Below are 18184 nucleotides of genomic sequence, written 5' to 3'. Positions count from 1 at the left end.
TCCACCCCTTTCCCGGTTATCCCCTCTAGGCCTTTTGGCTTAGATCAAGTGTAAAAAAAGAAAGGATCTTGCGACAGATCGCTTCCTGAGGCACGTTTTTTTTTGTGTGAATACTTGCACTTGGGTGACTTGTGAGCACATACTGATACATACGTTTCCTATCTGGGGACCATAAATTAAATGGATTTTTGAGAAAGGGAGCTGATTTGGAAGCTTGCTTCTGTCGCCCTATGCATTGACCCGATGTGGCAGTATCTTCGGGTAGTGAACAGTGCACCACCCCATTCCAGTGTTAAACAAGAAAGATTCTCATTTAATCCTCCGTGGGTGAGAATTTGAGTTTGAGAATTGGAGACCAAAATGATGAGTTGCACTGACTGGTTTATGAACGTCTATTCATTTAGCGTTTTAATGACCATGTTTGCACACTGATTGGTGTAAAAAAATAAAATAAAACTAAATAATAATAATCTAGCACACCTGTGCAGGTTTGACATGACATGACAGGTAGCTGTCTTGTGGGTGGTGCTGAATCCTGTTAAATGACATGAGGGTCTCATGCCTATACACAAGGGTGTGTCATTGCTGTTGCTTGACCATGCATTGGTTTCTGTGGTCAGTGAATGATAAAAACAAAATTTACCATCCATTGATGGATGGGAAATCCGCCATGAGGCATTTGTTTTTAGAAACTGCTGCTCACAACCAATGTTGCAATGGAGTGTCTCCATCTGCTGGTGGTATTGGAAAGGCATTAGTGCTATGACAGGGTCTGAAGAAGAAGAAGAAGAAGACGGAAAAAATATATATAAAAAGAAAAAGAGAGAGAGAGAGAGAGACTGACTTAGTGAGCGAGTGAGTGAGAGAGTGAGAGTGAGTGAGAGTGAATGAGTGAGTGAGTGATTGAGTGAGTGAGTGAGTGAGTGAGTGAGAACAAATGAGTTAAAGCAAGTGAGTGAGAGAGATCGAATGAATGAAAGTCTGAATGACAGAAAGAAAAAAGGATGAAGAAAGAAGCATGAAGAAAAAAAAATGTATATGGAGTTGCTGACATGAGTGCAATCTACAAAGCCGTTGAGGCTGATCCTCATGGGAGGATTATTGCACCAGGACCCTTAGCACTTTTAAAATGCCATTCAATGCCACGGGCTAGATGTAAACTGCAGATGACCATGTTGTGGTAGTTACCATGGATACCCAAGTGATGTGTGAGCTAACACATAGGCCCAACAGATTCCAAGAAGGCCAGAATCACCAGCGGCACCACCATCGATTGTCAGGTCACCCGGATTCAGCAAATACCAGAGTCCAAAATGATGCAGGTTTATACTGTTAATTTTCAGTTTATCGTTACAGTTGGTGTTATTCCATGTCGGAAGGGACGCAGCTACAGCCAGTGGGGTAACTAGAGACAGGCAGGCAGCTATGTGCAACAAAGGTAGGCGTGTTGTTTTCATATGCAGATCTGAAATATTGTCTTATATGCAAGAGGAGGAGTGATGGGGGTTCAGGCAAAAGCCAGGCTATGGATTGCATTGCTAAATGCTCCATCAGAGTGCAATGGTCGCCTGTCCTTTTTTTAAGTGATGATGTGGGTTTAGCCTGTGCTGTATGTATGTATGGGTGGCTGACTGCCACCCACCCAGAAAGTGTATGGGAGGCTGGTTGGCTGCCAGCCTTCCTTCCATTCCTATGAGTAATGTGAGTGCTCATGAAGGGGACATGGTTGGGTCCACCCCTTTCCCGGTTATCCCCTCTAGGCCTTTTGGCTTAGATCAAGTGTAAAAAAAGAAAGGATCTTGCGACAGATCGCATCCTGAGGCACGTTTTTTTTTGTGTGAATACTTGCACTTGGGTGACTTGTGAGCACATACTGATACATACGTTCCCTATCTGGGGACCATAAATTAAATGGATTTTTGAGAAAGGGAGCTGATTTGGAAGCTTGCTTCTGTCGCCCTATGCATTGACCCGATGTGGCAGTATCTTCGGGTAGTGAACAGTGCACCACCCCATTCCAGTGTTAAACAAGAAAGATTCTCATTTAATCCTCCGTGGGTGAGAATTTGAGTTTGAGAATTGGAGACCAAAATGATGAGTTGCACTGACTGGTTTATGAACGTCTATTCATTTAGCGTTTTAATGACCATGTTTGCACACTGATTGGTGTAAAAAAATAAAATAAAACTAAATAATAATAATCTAGCACACCTGTGCAGGTTTGACATGACATGACAGGTAGCTGTCTTGTGGGTGGTGCTGAATCCTGTTAAATGACATGAGGGTCTCATGCCTATACACAAGGGTGTGTCATTGCTGTTGCTTGACCATGCATTGGTTTCTGTGGTCAGTGAATGATAAAAACAAAATTTACCATCCATTGATGGATGGGAAATCCGCCATGAGGCATTTGTTTTTAGAAACTGCTGCTCACAACCAATGTTGCAATGGAGTGTCTCCATCTGCTGGTGGTATTGGAAAGGCATTAGTGCTATGACAGGGTCTGAAGAAGAAGAAGAAGAAGAAGAAGACGGAAAAAAATATATATAAAAAGAAAAAGAGAGAGAGAGAGAGAGACTGACTTAGTGAGCGAGTGAGTGAGAGAGTGAGAGTGAGTGAGAGTGAATGAGTGAGTGAGTGATTGAGTGAGTGAGTGAGTGAGTGAGAACAAATGAGTTAAAGCAAGTGAGTGAGAGAGATCGAATGAATGAAAGTCTGAATGACAGAAAGAAAAAAGGATGAAGAAAGAAGCATGAAGAAAAAAAAATGTATATGGAGTTGCTGACATGAGTGCAATCTACAAAGCCGTTGAGGCTGATCCTCATGGGAGGATTATTGCACCAGGACCCTTAGCACTTTTAAAATGCCATTCAATGCCACGGGCTAGATGTAAACTGCAGATGACCATGTTGTGGTAGTTACCATGGATACCCAAGTGATGTGTGAGCTAACACATAGGCCCAACAGATTCCAAGAAGGCCAGAATCACCAGCGGCACCACCATCGATTGTCAGGTCACCCGGATTCAGCAAATACCAGAGTCCAAAATGATGCAGGTTTATACTGTTAATTTTCAGTTTATCGTTACAGTTGGTGTTATTCCATGTCGGAAGGGACGCAGCTACAGCCAGTGGGGTAACTAGAGACAGGCAGGCAGCTATGTGCAACAAAGGTAGGCGTGTTGTTTTCATATGCAGATCTGAAATATTGTCTTATATGCAAGAGGAGGAGTGATGGGGGTTCAGGCAAAAGCCAGGCTATGGATTGCATTGCTAAATGCTCCATCAGAGTGCAATGGTCGCCTGTCCTTTTTTTAAGTGATGATGTGGGTTTAGCCTGTGCTGTATGTATGTATGGGTGGCTGACTGCCACCCACCCAGAAAGTGTATGGGAGGCTGGTTGGCTGCCAGCCTTCCTTCCATTCCTATGAGTAATGTGAGTGCTCATGAAGGGGACATGGTTGGGTCCACCCCTTTCCCGGTTATCCCCTCTAGGCCTTTTGGCTTAGATCAAGTGTAAAAAAAGAAAGGATCTTGCGACAGATCGCATCCTGAGGCACGTTTTTTTTTGTGTGAATACTTGCACTTGGGTGACTTGTGAGCACATACTGATACATACGTTCCCTATCTGGGGACCATAAATTAAATGGATTTTTGAGAAAGGGAGCTGATTTGGAAGCTTGCTTCTGTCGCCCTATGCATTGACCCGATGTGGCAGTATCTTCGGGTAGTGAACAGTGCACCACCCCATTCCAGTGTTAAACAAGAAAGATTCTCATTTAATCCTCCGTGGGTGAGAATTTGAGTTTGAGAATTGGAGACCAAAATGATGAGTTGCACTGACTGGTTTATGAACGTCTATTCATTTAGCGTTTTAATGACCATGTTTGCACACTGATTGGTGTAAAAAAATAAAATAAAACTAAATAATAATAATCTAGCACACCTGTGCAGGTTTGACATGACATGACAGGTAGCTGTCTTGTGGGTGGTGCTGAATCCTGTTAAATGACATGAGGGTCTCATGCCTATACACAAGGGTGTGTCATTGCTGTTGCTTGACCATGCATTGGTTTCTGTGGTCAGTGAATGATAAAAACAAAATTTACCATCCATTGATGGATGGGAAATCCGCCATGAGGCATTTGTTTTTAGAAACTGCTGCTCACAACCAATGTTGCAATGGAGTGTCTCCATCTGCTGGTGGTATTGGAAAGGCATTAGTGCTATGACAGGGTCTGAAGAAGAAGAAGAAGAAGAAGAAGAAGAAGACGGAAAAAAATATATATAAAAAGAAAAAGAGAGAGAGAGAGAGAGACTGACTTAGTGAGCGAGTGAGTGAGAGAGTGAGAGTGAGTGAGAGTGAATGAGTGAGTGAGTGATTGAGTGAGTGAGTGAGTGAGTGAGAACAAATGAGTTAAAGCAAGTGAGTGAGAGAGATCGAATGAATGAAAGTCTGAATGACAGAAAGAAAAAAGGATGAAGAAAGAAGCATGAAGAAAAAAAAATGTATATGGAGTTGCTGACATGAGTGCAATCTACAAAGCCGTTGAGGCTGATCCTCATGGGAGGATTATTGCACCAGGACCCTTAGCACTTTTAAAATGCCATTCAATGCCACGGGCTAGATGTAAACTGCAGATGACCATGTTGTGGTAGTTACCATGGATACCCAAGTGATGTGTGAGCTAACACATAGGCCCAACAGATTCCAAGAAGGCCAGAATCACCAGCGGCACCACCATCGATTGTCAGGTCACCCGGATTCAGCAAATACCAGAGTCCAAAATGATGCAGGTTTATACTGTTAATTTTCAGTTTATCGTTACAGTTGGTGTTATTCCATGTCGGAAGGGACGCAGCTACAGCCAGTGGGGTAACTAGAGACAGGCAGGCAGCTATGTGCAACAAAGGTAGGCGTGTTGTTTTCATATGCAGATCTGAAATATTGTCTTATATGCAAGAGGAGGAGTGATGGGGGTTCAGGCAAAAGCCAGGCTATGGATTGCATTGCTAAATGCTCCATCAGAGTGCAATGGTCGCCTGTCCTTTTTTTAAGTGATGATGTGGGTTTAGCCTGTGCTGTATGTATGTATGGGTGGCTGACTGCCACCCACCCAGAAAGTGTATGGGAGGCTGGTTGGCTGCCAGCCTTCCTTCCATTCCTATGAGTAATGTGAGTGCTCATGAAGGGGACATGGTTGGGTCCACCCCTTTCCCGGTTATCCCTTCTAGGCCTTTTGGCTTAGATCAAGTGTAAAAAAAGAAAGGATCTTGCGACAGATCGCATCCTGAGGCACGTTTTTTTTTTTGTGTGAATACTTGCACTTGGGTGACTTGTGAGCACATACTGATACATACGTTCCCTATCTGGGGACCATAAATTAAATGGATTTTTGAGAAAGGGAGCTGATTTGGAAGCTTGCTTCTGTCGCCCTATGCATTGACCCGATGTGGCAGTATCTTCGGGTAGTGAACAGTGCACCACCCCATTCCAGTGTTAAACAAGAAAGATTCTCATTTAATCCTCCGTGGGTGAGAATTTGAGTTTGAGAATTGGAGACCAAAATGATGAGTTGCACTGACTGGTTTATGAACGTCTATTCATTTAGCGTTTTAATGACCATGTTTGCACACTGATTGGTGTAAAAAAATAAAATAAAACTAAATAATAATAATCTAGCACACCTGTGCAGGTTTGACATGACATGACAGGTAGCTGTCTTGTGGGTGGTGCTGAATCCTGTTAAATGACATGAGGGTCTCATGCCTATACACAAGGGTGTGTCATTGCTGTTGCTTGACCATGCATTGGTTTCTGTGGTCAGTGAATGATAAAAACAAAATTTACCATCCATTGATGGATGGGAAATCCGCCATGAGGCATTTGTTTTTAGAAACTGCTGCTCACAACCAATGTTGCAATGGAGTGTCTCCATCTGCTGGTGGTATTGGAAAGGCATTAGTGCTATGACAGGGTCTGAAGAAGAAGAAGAAGAAGAAGAAGAAGAAGACGGAAAAAAATATATATAAAAAGAAAAAGAGAGAGAGAGAGAGAGACTGACTTAGTGAGCGAGTGAGTGAGAGAGTGAGAGTGAGTGAGAGTGAATGAGTGAGTGAGTGATTGAGTGAGTGAGTGAGTGAGAACAAATGAGTTAAAGCAAGTGAGTGAGAGAGATCGAATGAATGAAAGTCTGAATGACAGAAAGAAAAAAGGATGAAGAAAGAAGCATGAAGAAAAAAAAAATGTATATGGAGTTGCTGACATGAGTGCAATCTACAAAGCCGTTGAGGCTGATCCTCATGGGAGGATTATTGCACCAGGACCCTTAGCACTTTTAAAATGCCATTCAATGCCACGGGCTAGATGTAAACTGCAGATGACCATGTTGTGGTAGTTACCATGGATACCCAAGTGATGTGTGAGCTAACACATAGGCCCAACAGATTCCAAGAAGGCCAGAATCACCAGCGGCACCACCATCGATTGTCAGGTCACCCGGATTCAGCAAATACCAGAGTCCAAAATGATGCAGGTTTATACTGTTAATTTTCAGTTTATCGTTACAGTTGGTGTTATTCCATGTCGGAAGGGACGCAGCTACAGCCAGTGGGGTAACTAGAGACAGGCAGGCAGCTATGTGCAACAAAGGTAGGCGTGTTGTTTTCATATGCAGATCTGAAATATTGTCTTATATGCAAGAGGAGGAGTGATGGGGGTTCAGGCAAAAGCCAGGCTATGGATTGCATTGCTAAATGCTCCATCAGAGTGCAATGGTCGCCTGTCCTTTTTTTAAGTGATGATGTGGGTTTAGCCTGTGCTGTATGTATGTATGGGTGGCTGACTGCCACCCACCCAGAAAGTGTATGGGAGGCTGGTTGGCTGCCAGCCTTCCTTCCATTCCTATGAGTAATGTGAGTGCTCATGAAGGGGACATGGTTGGGTCCACCCCTTTCCCGGTTATCCCCTCTAGGCCTTTTGGCTTAGATCAAGTGTAAAAAAAGAAAGGATCTTGCGACAGATCGCATCCTGAGGCCCGTTTTTTTTTGTGTGAATACTTGCACTTGGGTGACTTGTGAGCACATACTGATACATACGTTCCCTATCTGGGGACCATAAATTAAATGGATTTTTGAGAAAGGGAGCTGATTTGGAAGCTTGCTTCTGTCGCCCTATGCATTGACCCGATGTGGCAGTATCTTCGGGTAGTGAACAGTGCACCACCCCATTCCAGTGTTAAACAAGAAAGATTCTCATTTAATCCTCCGTGGGTGAGAATTTGAGTTTGAGAATTGGAGACCAAAATGATGAGTTGCACTGACTGGTTTATGAACGTCTATTCATTTAGCGTTTTAATGACCATGTTTGCACACTGATTGGTGTAAAAAAATAAAATAAAACTAAATAATAATAATCTAGCACACCTGTGCAGGTTTGACATGACATGACAGGTAGCTGTCTTGTGAGTGGTGCTGAATCCTGTTAAATGACATGAGGGTCTCATGCCTATACACAAGGGTGTGTCATTGCTGTTGCTTGACCATGCATTGGTTTCTGTGGTCAGTGAATGATAAAAACAAAATTTACCATCCATTGATGGATGGGAAATCCGCCATGAGGCATTTGTTTTTAGAAACTGCTGCTCACAACCAATGTTGCAATGGAGTGTCTCCATCTGCTGGTGGTATTGGAAAGGCATTAGTGCTATGACAGGGTCTGAAGAAGAAGAAGAAGACGGAAAAAAATATATATAAAAAGAAAAAGAGAGAGAGAGAGAGAGACTGACTTAGTGAGCGAGTGAGTGAGAGAGTGAGAGTGAGTGAGAGTGAATGAGTGAGTGCGTGAGTGATTGAGTGAGTGAGTGAGTGAGTGAGAACAAATGAGTTAAAGCAAGTGAGTGAGAGAGATCGAATGAATGAAAGTCTGAATGACAGAAAGAAAAAAGGATGAAGAAAGAAGCATGAAGAAAAAAAAATGTATATGGAGTTGCTGACATGAGTGCAATCTACAAAGCCGTTGAGGCTGATCCTCATGGGAGGATTATTGCACCAGGACCCTTAGCACTTTTAAAATGCCATTCAATGCCACGGGCTAGATGTAAACTGCAGATGACCATGTTGTGGTAGTTACCATGGATACCCAAGTGATGTGTGAGCTAACACATAGGCCCAACAGATTCCAAGAAGGCCAGAATCACCAGCGGCACCACCATCGATTGTCAGGTCACCCGGATTCAGCAAATACCAGAGTCCAAAATGATGCAGGTTTATACTGTTAATTTTCAGTTTATCGTTACAGTTGGTGTTATTCCATGTCGGAAGGGACGCAGCTACAGCCAGTGGGGTAACTAGAGACAGGCAGGCAGCTATGTGCAACAAAGGTAGGCGTGTTGTTTTCATATGCAGATCTGAAATATTGTCTTATATGCAAGAGGAGGAGTGATGGGGGTTCAGGCAAAAGCCAGGCTATGGATTGCATTGCTAAATGCTCCATCAGAGTGCAATGGTCGCCTGTCCTTTTTTTAAGTGATGATGTGGGTTTAGCCTGTGCTGTATGTATGTATGGGTGGCTGACTGCCACCCACCCAGAAAGTGTATGGGAGGCTGGTTGGCTGCCAGCCTTCCTTCCATTCCTATGAGTAATGTGAGTGCTCATGAAGGGGACATGGTTGGGTCCACCCCTTTCCCGGTTATCCCCTCTAGGCCTTTTGGCTTAGATCAAGTGTAAAAAAAGAAAGGATCTTGCGACAGATCGCATCCTGAGGCACGTTTTTTTTTGTGTGAATACTTGCACTTGGGTGACTTGTGAGCACATACTGATACATACGTTCCCTATCTGGGGACCATAAATTAAATGGATTTTTGAGAAAGGGAGCTGATTTGGAAGCTTGCTTCTGTCGCCCTATGCATTGACCCGATGTGGCAGTATCTTCGGGTAGTGAACAGTGCACCACCCCATTCCAGTGTTAAACAAGAAAGATTCTCATTTAATCCTCCGTGGGTGAGAATTTGAGTTTGAGAATTGGAGACCAAAATGATGAGTTGCACTGACTGGTTTATGAACGTCTATTCATTTAGCGTTTTAATGACCATGTTTGCACACTGATTGGTGTAAAAAAATAAAATAAAACTAAATAATAATAATCTAGCACACCTGTGCAGGTTTGACATGACATGACAGGTAGCTGTCTTGTGGGTGGTGCTGAATCCTGTTAAATGACATGAGGGTCTCATGCCTATACACAAGGGTGTGTCATTGCTGTTGCTTGACCATGCATTGGTTTCTGTGGTCAGTGAATGATAAAAACAAAATTTACCATCCATTGATGGATGGGAAATCCGCCATGAGGCATTTGTTTTTAGAAACTGCTGCTCACAACCAATGTTGCAATGGAGTGTCTCCATCTGCTGGTGGTATTGGAAAGGCATTAGTGCTATGACAGGGTCTGAAGAAGAAGAAGAAGAAGAAGAAGAAGAAGAAGACGGAAAAAAATATATATAAAAAGAAAAAGAGAGAGAGAGAGAGAGACTGACTTAGTGAGCGAGTGAGTGAGAGAGTGAGAGTGAGTGAGAGTGAATGAGTGAGTGAGTGATTGAGTGAGTGAGTGAGTGAGTGAGAACAAATGAGTTAAAGCAAGTGAGTGAGAGAGATCGAATGAATGAAAGTCTGAATGACAGAAAGAAAAAAGGATGAAGAAAGAAGCATGAAGAAAAAAAAATGTATATGGAGTTGCTGACATGAGTGCAATCTACAAAGCCGTTGAGGCTGATCCTCATGGGAGGATTATTGCACCAGGACCCTTAGCACTTTTAAAATGCCATTCAATGCCACGGGCTAGATGTAAACTGCAGATGACCATGTTGTGGTAGTTACCATGGATACCCAAGTGATGTGTGAGCTAACACATAGGCCCAACAGATTCCAAGAAGGCCAGAATCACCAGCGGCACCACCATCGATTGTCAGGTCACCCGGATTCAGCAAATACCAGAGTCCAAAATGATGCAGGTTTATACTGTTAATTTTCAGTTTATCGTTACAGTTGGTGTTATTCCATGTCGGAAGGGACGCAGCTACAGCCAGTGGGGTAACTAGAGACAGGCAGGCAGCTATGTGCAACAAAGGTAGGCGTGTTGTTTTCATATGCAGATCTGAAATATTGTCTTATATGCAAGAGGAGGAGTGATGGGGGTTCAGGCAAAAGCCAGGCTATGGATTGCATTGCTAAATGCTCCATCAGAGTGCAATGGTCGCCTGTCCTTTTTTTAAGTGATGATGTGGGTTTAGCCTGTGCTGTATGTATGTATGGGTGGCTGACTGCCACCCACCCAGAAAGTGTATGGGAGGCTGGTTGGCTGCCAGCCTTCCTTCCATTCCTATGAGTAATGTGAGTGCTCATGAAGGGGACATGGTTGGGTCCACCCCTTTCCCGGTTATCCCCTCTAGGCCTTTTGGCTTAGATCAAGTGTAAAAAAAGAAAGGATCTTGCGACAGATCGCATCCTGAGGCACGTTTTTTTTTGTGTGAATACTTGCACTTGGGTGACTTGTGAGCACATACTGATACATACGTTCCCTATCTGGGGACCATAAATTAAATGGATTTTTGAGAAAGGGAGCTGATTTGGAAGCTTGCTTCTGTCGCCCTATGCATTGACCCGATGTGGCAGTATCTTCGGGTAGTGAACAGTGCACCACCCCATTCCAGTGTTAAACAAGAAAGATTCTCATTTAATCCTCCGTGGGTGAGAATTTGAGTTTGAGAATTGGAGACCAAAATGATGAGTTGCACTGACTGGTTTATGAACGTCTATTCATTTAGCGTTTTAATGACCATGTTTGCACACTGATTGGTGTAAAAAAATAAAATAAAACTAAATAATAATAATCTAGCACACCTGTGCAGGTTTGACATGACATGACAGGTAGCTGTCTTGTGGGTGGTGCTGAATCCTGTTAAATGACATGAGGGTCTCATGCCTATACACAAGGGTGTGTCATTGCTGTTGCTTGACCATGCATTGGTTTCTGTGGTCAGTGAATGATAAAAACAAAATTTACCATCCATTGATGGATGGGAAATCCGCCATGAGGCATTTGTTTTTAGAAACTGCTGCTCACAACCAATGTTGCAATGGAGTGTCTCCATCTGCTGGTGGTATTGGAAAGGCATTAGTGCTATGACAGGGTCTGAAGAAGAAGAAGAAGAAGACGGAAAAAAATATATATAAAAAGAAAAAGAGAGAGAGAGAGAGAGACTGACTTAGTGAGCGAGTGAGTGAGAGAGTGAGAGTGAGTGAGAGTGAATGAGTGAGTGAGTGATTGAGTGAGTGAGTGAGAACAAATGAGTTAAAGCAAGTGAGTGAGAGAGATCGAATGAATGAAAGTCTGAATGACAGAAAGAAAAAAGGATGAAGAAAGAAGCATGAAGAAAAAAAAATGTATATGGAGTTGCTGACATGAGTGCAATCTACAAAGCCGTTGAGGCTGATCCTCATGGGAGGATTATTGCACCAGGACCCTTAGCACTTTTAAAATGCCATTCAATGCCACGGGCTAGATGTAAACTGCAGATGACCATGTTGTGGTAGTTACCATGGATACCCAAGTGATGTGTGAGCTAACACATAGGCCCAACAGATTCCAAGAAGGCCAGAATCACCAGCGGCACCACCATCGATTGTCAGGTCACCCGGATTCAGCAAATACCAGAGTCCAAAATGATGCAGGTTTATACTGTTAATTTTCAGTTTATCGTTACAGTTGGTGTTATTCCATGTCGGAAGGGACGCAGCTACAGCCAGTGGGGTAACTAGAGACAGGCAGGCAGCTATGTGCAACAAAGGTAGGCGTGTTGTTTTCATATGCAGATCTGAAATATTGTCTTATGTGCAAGAGGAGGAGTGATGGGGGTTCAGGCAAAAGCCAGGCTATGGATTGCATTGCTAAATGCTCCATCAGAGTGCAATGGTCGCCTGTCCTTTTTTTAAGTGATGATGTGGGTTTAGCCTGTGCTGTATGTATGTATGGGTGGCTGACTGCCACCCACCCAGAAAGTGTATGGGAGGCTGGTTGGCTGCCAGCCTTCCTTCCATTCCTATGAGTAATGTGAGTGCTCATGAAGGGGACATGGTTGGGTCCACCCCTTTCCCGGTTATCCCCTCTAGGCCTTTTGGCTTAGATCAAGTGTAAAAAAGAAAGGATCTTGCGACAGATCGCATCCTGAGGCACGTTTTTTTTTGTGTGAATACTTGCACTTGGGTGACTTGTGAGCACATACTGATACATACGTTCCCTATCTGGGGACCATAAATTAAATGGATTTTTGAGAAAGGGAGCTGATTTGGAAGCTTTCTTCTGTCGCCCTATGCATTGACCCGATGTGGCAGTATCTTCGGGTAGTGAACAGTGCACCACCCCATTCCAGTGTTAAACAAGAAAGATTCTCATTTAATCCTCCGTGGGTGAGAATTTGAGTTTGAGAATTGGAGACCAAAATGATGAGTTGCACTGACTGGTTTATGAACGTCTATTCATTTAGCGTTTTAATGACCATGTTTGCACACTGATTGGTGTAAAAAAAATAAAATAAAACTAAATAATAATAATCTAGCACACCTGTGCAGGTTTGACATGACATGACAGGTAGCTGTCTTGTGGGTGGTGCTGAATCCTGTTAAATGACATGAGGGTCTCATGCCTATACACAAGGGTGTGTCATTGCTGTTGCTTGACCATGCATTGGTTTCTGTGGTCAGTGAATGATAAAAACAAAATTTACCATCCATTGATGGATGGGAAATCCGCCATGAGGCATTTGTTTTTAGAAACTGCTGCTCACAACCAATGTTGCAATGGAGTGTCTCCATCTGCTGGTGGTATTGGAAAGGCATTAGTGCTATGACAGGGTCTGAAGAAGAAGAAGAAGACGGAAAAAAATATATATAAAAAGAAAAAGAGAGAGAGAGAGAGAGACTGACTTACTGAGCGAGTGAGTGAGAGAGTGAGAGTGAGTGAGAGTGAATGAGTGAGTGAGTGATTGAGTGAGTGAGTGAGAACAAATGAGTTAAAGCAAGTGAGTGAGAGAGATCGAATGAATGAAAGTCTGAATGACAGAAAGAAAAAAGGATGAAGAAAGAAGCATGAAGAAAAAAAAATGTATATGGAGTTGCTGACATGAGTGCAATCTACAAAGCCGTTGAGGCTGATCCTCATGGGAGGATTATTGCACCAGGACCCTTAGCACTTTTAAAATGCCATTCAATGCCACGGGCTAGATGTAAACTGCAGATGACCATGTTGTGGTAGTTACCATGGATACCTAAGTGATGTGTGAGCTAACACATAGGCCCAACAGATTCCAAGAAGGCCAGAATCACCAGCGGCACCACCATCGATTGTCAGGTCACCCGGATTCAGCAAATACCAGAGTCCAAAATGATGCAGGTTTATACTGTTAATTTTCAGTTTATCGTTACAGTTGGTGTTATTCCATGTCGGAAGGGACGCAGCTACAGCCAGTGGGGTAACTAGAGACAGGCAGGCAGCTATGTGCAACAAAGGTAGGCGTGTTGTTTTCATATGCAGATCTGAAATATTGTCTTATATGCAAGAGGAGGAGTGATGGGGGTTCAGGCAAAAGCCAGGCTATGGATTGCATTGCTAAATGCTCCATCAGAGTGCAATGGTCGCCTGTCCTTTTTTTAAGTGATGATGTGGGTTTAGCCTGTGCTGTATGTATGTATGGGTGGCTGACTGCCACCCACCCAGAAAGTGTATGGGAGGCTGGTTGGCTGCCAGCCTTCCTTCCATTCCTATGAGTAATGTGAGTGCTCATGAAGGGGACATGGTTGGGTCCACCCCTTTCCCGGTTATCCCCTCTAGGCCTTTTGGCTTAGATCAAGTGTAAAAAAAGAAAGGATCTTGCGACAGATCGCATCCTGAGGCACGTTTTTTTTTGTGTGAATACTTGCACTTGGGTGACTTGTGAGCACATACTGATACATACGTTCCCTATCTGGGGACCATAAATTAAATGGATTTTTGAGAAAGGGAGCTGATTTGGAAGCTTGCTTCTGTCGCCCTATGCATTGACCCGATGTGGCAGTATCTTCGGGTAGTGAACAGTGCACCACCCCATTCCAGTGTTAAACAAGAAAGATTCTCATTTAATCCTCCGTGGGTGAGAATTTGAGTTTGAGAATTGGAGACCAAAATGATGAGTTGCACTGACTGGTTTATGAACGTCTATTCATTTAGCGTTTTAATGACCATGTTTGCACACTGATTGGTGTAAAAAAATAAAATAAAACTAAATAATAATAATCTAGCACACCTGTGCAGGTTTGACATGGCATGACAGGTAGCTGTCTTGTGGGTGGTGCTGAATCCTGTTAAATGACATGAGGGTCTCATGCCTATACACAAGGGTGTGTCATTGCTGTTGCTTGACCATGCATTGGTTTCTGTGGTCAGTGAATGATAAAAACAAAATTTACCATCCATTGATGGATGGGAAATCCGCCATGAGGCATTTGTTTTTAGAAACTGCTGCTCACAACCAATGTTGCAATGGAGTGTCTCCATCTGCTGGTGGTATTGGAAAGGCATTAGTGCTATGACAGGGTCTGAAGAAGAAGAAGAAGAAGACGGAAAAAAATATATATAAAAAGAAAAAGAGAGAGAGAGAGAGAGAGAGAGACTGACTTAGTGAGCGAGTGAGTGAGAGAGTGAGAGTGAGTGAGAGTGAATGAGTGAGTGAGTGATTGAGTGAGTGAGTGAGTGAGTGAGTGAGAACAAATGAGTTAAAGCAAGTGAGTGAGAGAGATCGAATGAATGAAAGTCTGAATGACAGAAAGAAAAAAGGATGAAGAAAGAAGCATGAAGAAAAAAAAATGTATATGGAGTTGCTGACATGAGTGCAATCTACAAAGCCGTTGAGGCTGATCCTCATGGGAGGATTATTGCACCAGGACCCTTAGCACTTTTAAAATGCCATTCAATGCCACGGGCTAGATGTAAACTGCAGATGACCATGTTGTGGTAGTTACCATGGATACCCAAGTGATGTGTGAGCTAACACATAGGCCCAACAGATTCCAAGAAGGCCAGAATCACCAGCGGCACCACCATCGATTGTCAGGTCACCCGGATTCAGCAAATACCAGAGTCCAAAATGATGCAGGTTTATACTGTTAATTTTCAGTTTATCGTTACAGTTGGTGTTATTCCATGTCGGAAGGGACGCAGCTACAGCCAGTGGGGTAACTAGAGACAGGCAGGCAGCTATGTGCAACAAAGGTAGGCGTGTTGTTTTCATATGCAGATCTGAAATATTGTCTTATATGCAAGAGGAGGAGTGATGGGGGTTCAGGCAAAAGCCAGGCTATGGATTGCATTGCTAAATGCTCCATCAGAGTGCAATGGTCGCCTGTCCTTTTTTTAAGTGATGATGTGGGTTTAGCCTGTGCTGTATGTATGTATGGGTGGCTGACTGCCACCCACCCAGAAAGTGTATGGGAGGCTGGTTGGCTGCCAGCCTTCCTTCCATTCCTATGAGTAATGTGAGTGCTCATGAAGGGGACATGGTTGGGTCCACCCCTTTCCCGGTTATCCCCTCTAGGCCTTTTGGCTTAGATCAAGTGTAAAAAAAGAAAGGATCTTGCGACAGATCGCATCCTGAGGCACGTTTTTTTTTGTGTGAATACTTGCACTTGGGTGACTTGTGAGCACATACTGATACATACGTTCCCTATCTGGGGACCATAAATTAAATGGATTTTTGAGAAAGGGAGCTGATTTGGAAGCTTGCTTCTGTCGCCCTATGCATTGACCCGATGTGGCAGTATCTTCGGGTAGTGAACAGTGCACCACCCCATTCCAGTGTTAAACAAGAAAGATTCTCATTTAATCCTCCGTGGGTGAGAATTTGAGTTTGAGAATTGGAGACCAAAATGATGAGTTGCACTGACTGGTTTATGAACGTCTATTCATTTAGCGTTTTAATGACCATGTTTGCACACTGATTGGTGTAAAAAAATAAAATAAAACTAAATAATAATAATCTAGCACACCTGTGCAGGTTTGACATGACATGACAGGTAGCTGTCTTGTGGGTGGTGCTGAATCCTGTTAAATGACATGAGGGTCTCATGCCTATACACAAGGGTGTGTCATTGCTGTTGCTTGACCATGCATTGGTTTCTGTGGTCAGTGAATGATAAAAACAAAATTTACCATCCATTGATGGATGGGAAATCCGCCATGAGGCATTTGTTTTTAGAAACTGCTGCTCACAACCAATGTTGCAATGGAGTGTCTCCATCTGCTGGTGGTATTGGAAAGGCATTAGTGCTATGACAGGGTCTGAAGAAGAAGAAGAAGAAGAAGAAGAAGACGGAAAAAAATATATATAAAAAGAAAAAGAGAGAGAGAGAGAGAGAGACTGACTTAGTGAGCGAGTGAGTGAGAGAGTGAGAGTGAGTGAGAGTGAATGAGTGAGTGAGTGAGTGATTGAGTGAGTGAGTGAGTGAGTGAGAACAAATGAGTTAAAGCAAGTGAGTGAGAGTGATCGAATGAATGAAAGTCTGAATGACAGAAAGAAAAAAGGATGAAGAAAGAAGCATGAAGAAAAAAAAATGTATATGGAGTTGCTGACATGAGTGCAATCTACAAAGCCGTTGAGGCTGATCCTCATGGGAGGATTATTGCACCAGGACCCTTAGCACTTTTAAAATGCCATTCAATGCCACGGGCTAGATGTAAACTGCAGATGACCATGTTGTGGTAGTTACCATGGATACCCAAGTGATGTGTGAGCTAACACATAGGCCCAACAGATTCCAAGAAGGCCAGAATCACCAGCGGCACCACCATCGATTGTCAGGTCACCCGGATTCAGCAAATACCAGAGTCCAAAATGATGCAGGTTTATACTGTTAATTTTCAGTTTATCGTTACAGTTGGTGTTATTCCATGTCGGAAGGGACGCAGCTACAGCCAGTGGGGTAACTAGAGACAGGCAGGCAGCTATGTGCAACAAAGGTAGGCGTGTTGTTTTCATATGCAGATCTGAAATATTGTCTTATATGCAAGAGGAGGAGTGATGGGGGTTCAGGCAAAAGCCAGGCTATGGATTGCATTGCTAAATGCTCCATCAGAGTGCAATGGTCGCCTGTCCTTTTTTTAAGTGATGATGTGGGTTTAGCCTGTGCTGTATGTATGTATGGGTGGCTGACTGCCACCCACCCAGAAAGTGTATGGGAGGCTGGTTGGCTGCCAGCCTTCCTTCCATTCCTATGAGTAATGTGAGTGCTCATGAAGGGGACATGGTTGGGTCCACCCCTTTCCCGGTTATCCCCTCTAGGCCTTTTGGCTTAGATCAAGTGTAAAAAAAGAAAGGATCTTGCGACAGATCGCATCCTGAGGCACGTTTTTTTTTGTGTGAATACTTGCACTTGGGTGACTTGTGAGCACATACTGATACATACGTTCCCTATCTGGGGACCATAAATTAAATGGATTTTTGAGAAAGGGAGCTGATTTGGAAGCTTGCTTCTGTCGCCCTATGCATTGACCCGATGTGGCAGTATCTTCGGGTAGTGAACAGTGCACCACCCCATTCCAGTGTTAAACAAGAAAGATTCTCATTTAATCCTCCGTGGGTGAGAATTTGAGTTTGAGAATTGGAGACCAAAATGATGAGTTGCACTGACTGGTTTATGAACGTCTATTCATTTAGCGTTTTAATGACCATGTTTGCACACTGATTGGTGTAAAAAAATAAAATAAAACTAAATAATAATAATCTAGCACACCTGTGCAGGTTTGACATGACATGACAGGTAGCTGTCTTGTGGGTGGTGCTGAATCCTGTTAAATGACATGAGGGTCTCATGCCTATACACAAGGGTGTGTCATTGCTGTTGCTTGACCATGCATTGGTTTCTGTGGTCAGTGAATGATAAAAACAAAATTTACCATCCATTGATGGATGGGAAATCCGCCATGAGGCATTTGTTTTTAGAAACTGCTGCTCACAACCAATGTTGCAATGGAGTGTCTCCATCTGCTGGTGGTATTGGAAAGGCATTAGTGCTATGACAGGGTCTGAAGAAGAAGAAGAAGAAGAAGAAGAAGAAGAAGACGGAAAAAAATATATATAAAAAGAAAAAGAGAGAGAGAGAG

The 18184-nt window shown here is 43.3% G+C and overlaps 11 pseudogenes; all 11 read left to right on the top strand.

Moving 5' to 3' along the window:
- The first annotated feature begins 18 nt into the window (after nt 1-18).
- Nucleotides 19-282, top strand: LOC130289290 (U2 spliceosomal RNA; annotated as a pseudogene).
- Nucleotides 283-1749: 1467 nt separating this feature from the next.
- LOC130286172 (U2 spliceosomal RNA) lies at nt 1750-2013 on the top strand (annotated as a pseudogene).
- Nucleotides 2014-3483: 1470 nt separating this feature from the next.
- LOC130286171 (U2 spliceosomal RNA) lies at nt 3484-3747 on the top strand (annotated as a pseudogene).
- Nucleotides 3748-5223: 1476 nt separating this feature from the next.
- Nucleotides 5224-5489, top strand: LOC130286050 (U2 spliceosomal RNA; annotated as a pseudogene).
- Nucleotides 5490-6962: 1473 nt separating this feature from the next.
- Nucleotides 6963-7226, top strand: LOC130290217 (U2 spliceosomal RNA; annotated as a pseudogene).
- Nucleotides 7227-8691: 1465 nt separating this feature from the next.
- LOC130286170 (U2 spliceosomal RNA) lies at nt 8692-8955 on the top strand (annotated as a pseudogene).
- Nucleotides 8956-10434: 1479 nt separating this feature from the next.
- Nucleotides 10435-10698, top strand: LOC130286169 (U2 spliceosomal RNA; annotated as a pseudogene).
- Nucleotides 10699-12154: 1456 nt separating this feature from the next.
- On the top strand, nt 12155-12417 carry LOC130289831 (U2 spliceosomal RNA; annotated as a pseudogene).
- Nucleotides 12418-13871: 1454 nt separating this feature from the next.
- On the top strand, nt 13872-14135 carry LOC130286168 (U2 spliceosomal RNA; annotated as a pseudogene).
- Nucleotides 14136-15609: 1474 nt separating this feature from the next.
- On the top strand, nt 15610-15873 carry LOC130286167 (U2 spliceosomal RNA; annotated as a pseudogene).
- Nucleotides 15874-17352: 1479 nt separating this feature from the next.
- Nucleotides 17353-17616, top strand: LOC130286166 (U2 spliceosomal RNA; annotated as a pseudogene).
- The last annotated feature ends 568 nt before the right edge of the window (nt 17617-18184 follow it).

This window comes from Hyla sarda, chromosome 8 (assembly GCF_029499605.1).
Source record: "Hyla sarda isolate aHylSar1 chromosome 8, aHylSar1.hap1, whole genome shotgun sequence".
In the NCBI taxonomy this organism is placed as follows: domain Eukaryota; kingdom Metazoa; phylum Chordata; class Amphibia; order Anura; family Hylidae; genus Hyla; species Hyla sarda.
This window is presented reverse-complemented; position numbering and strand designations above follow the sequence as displayed.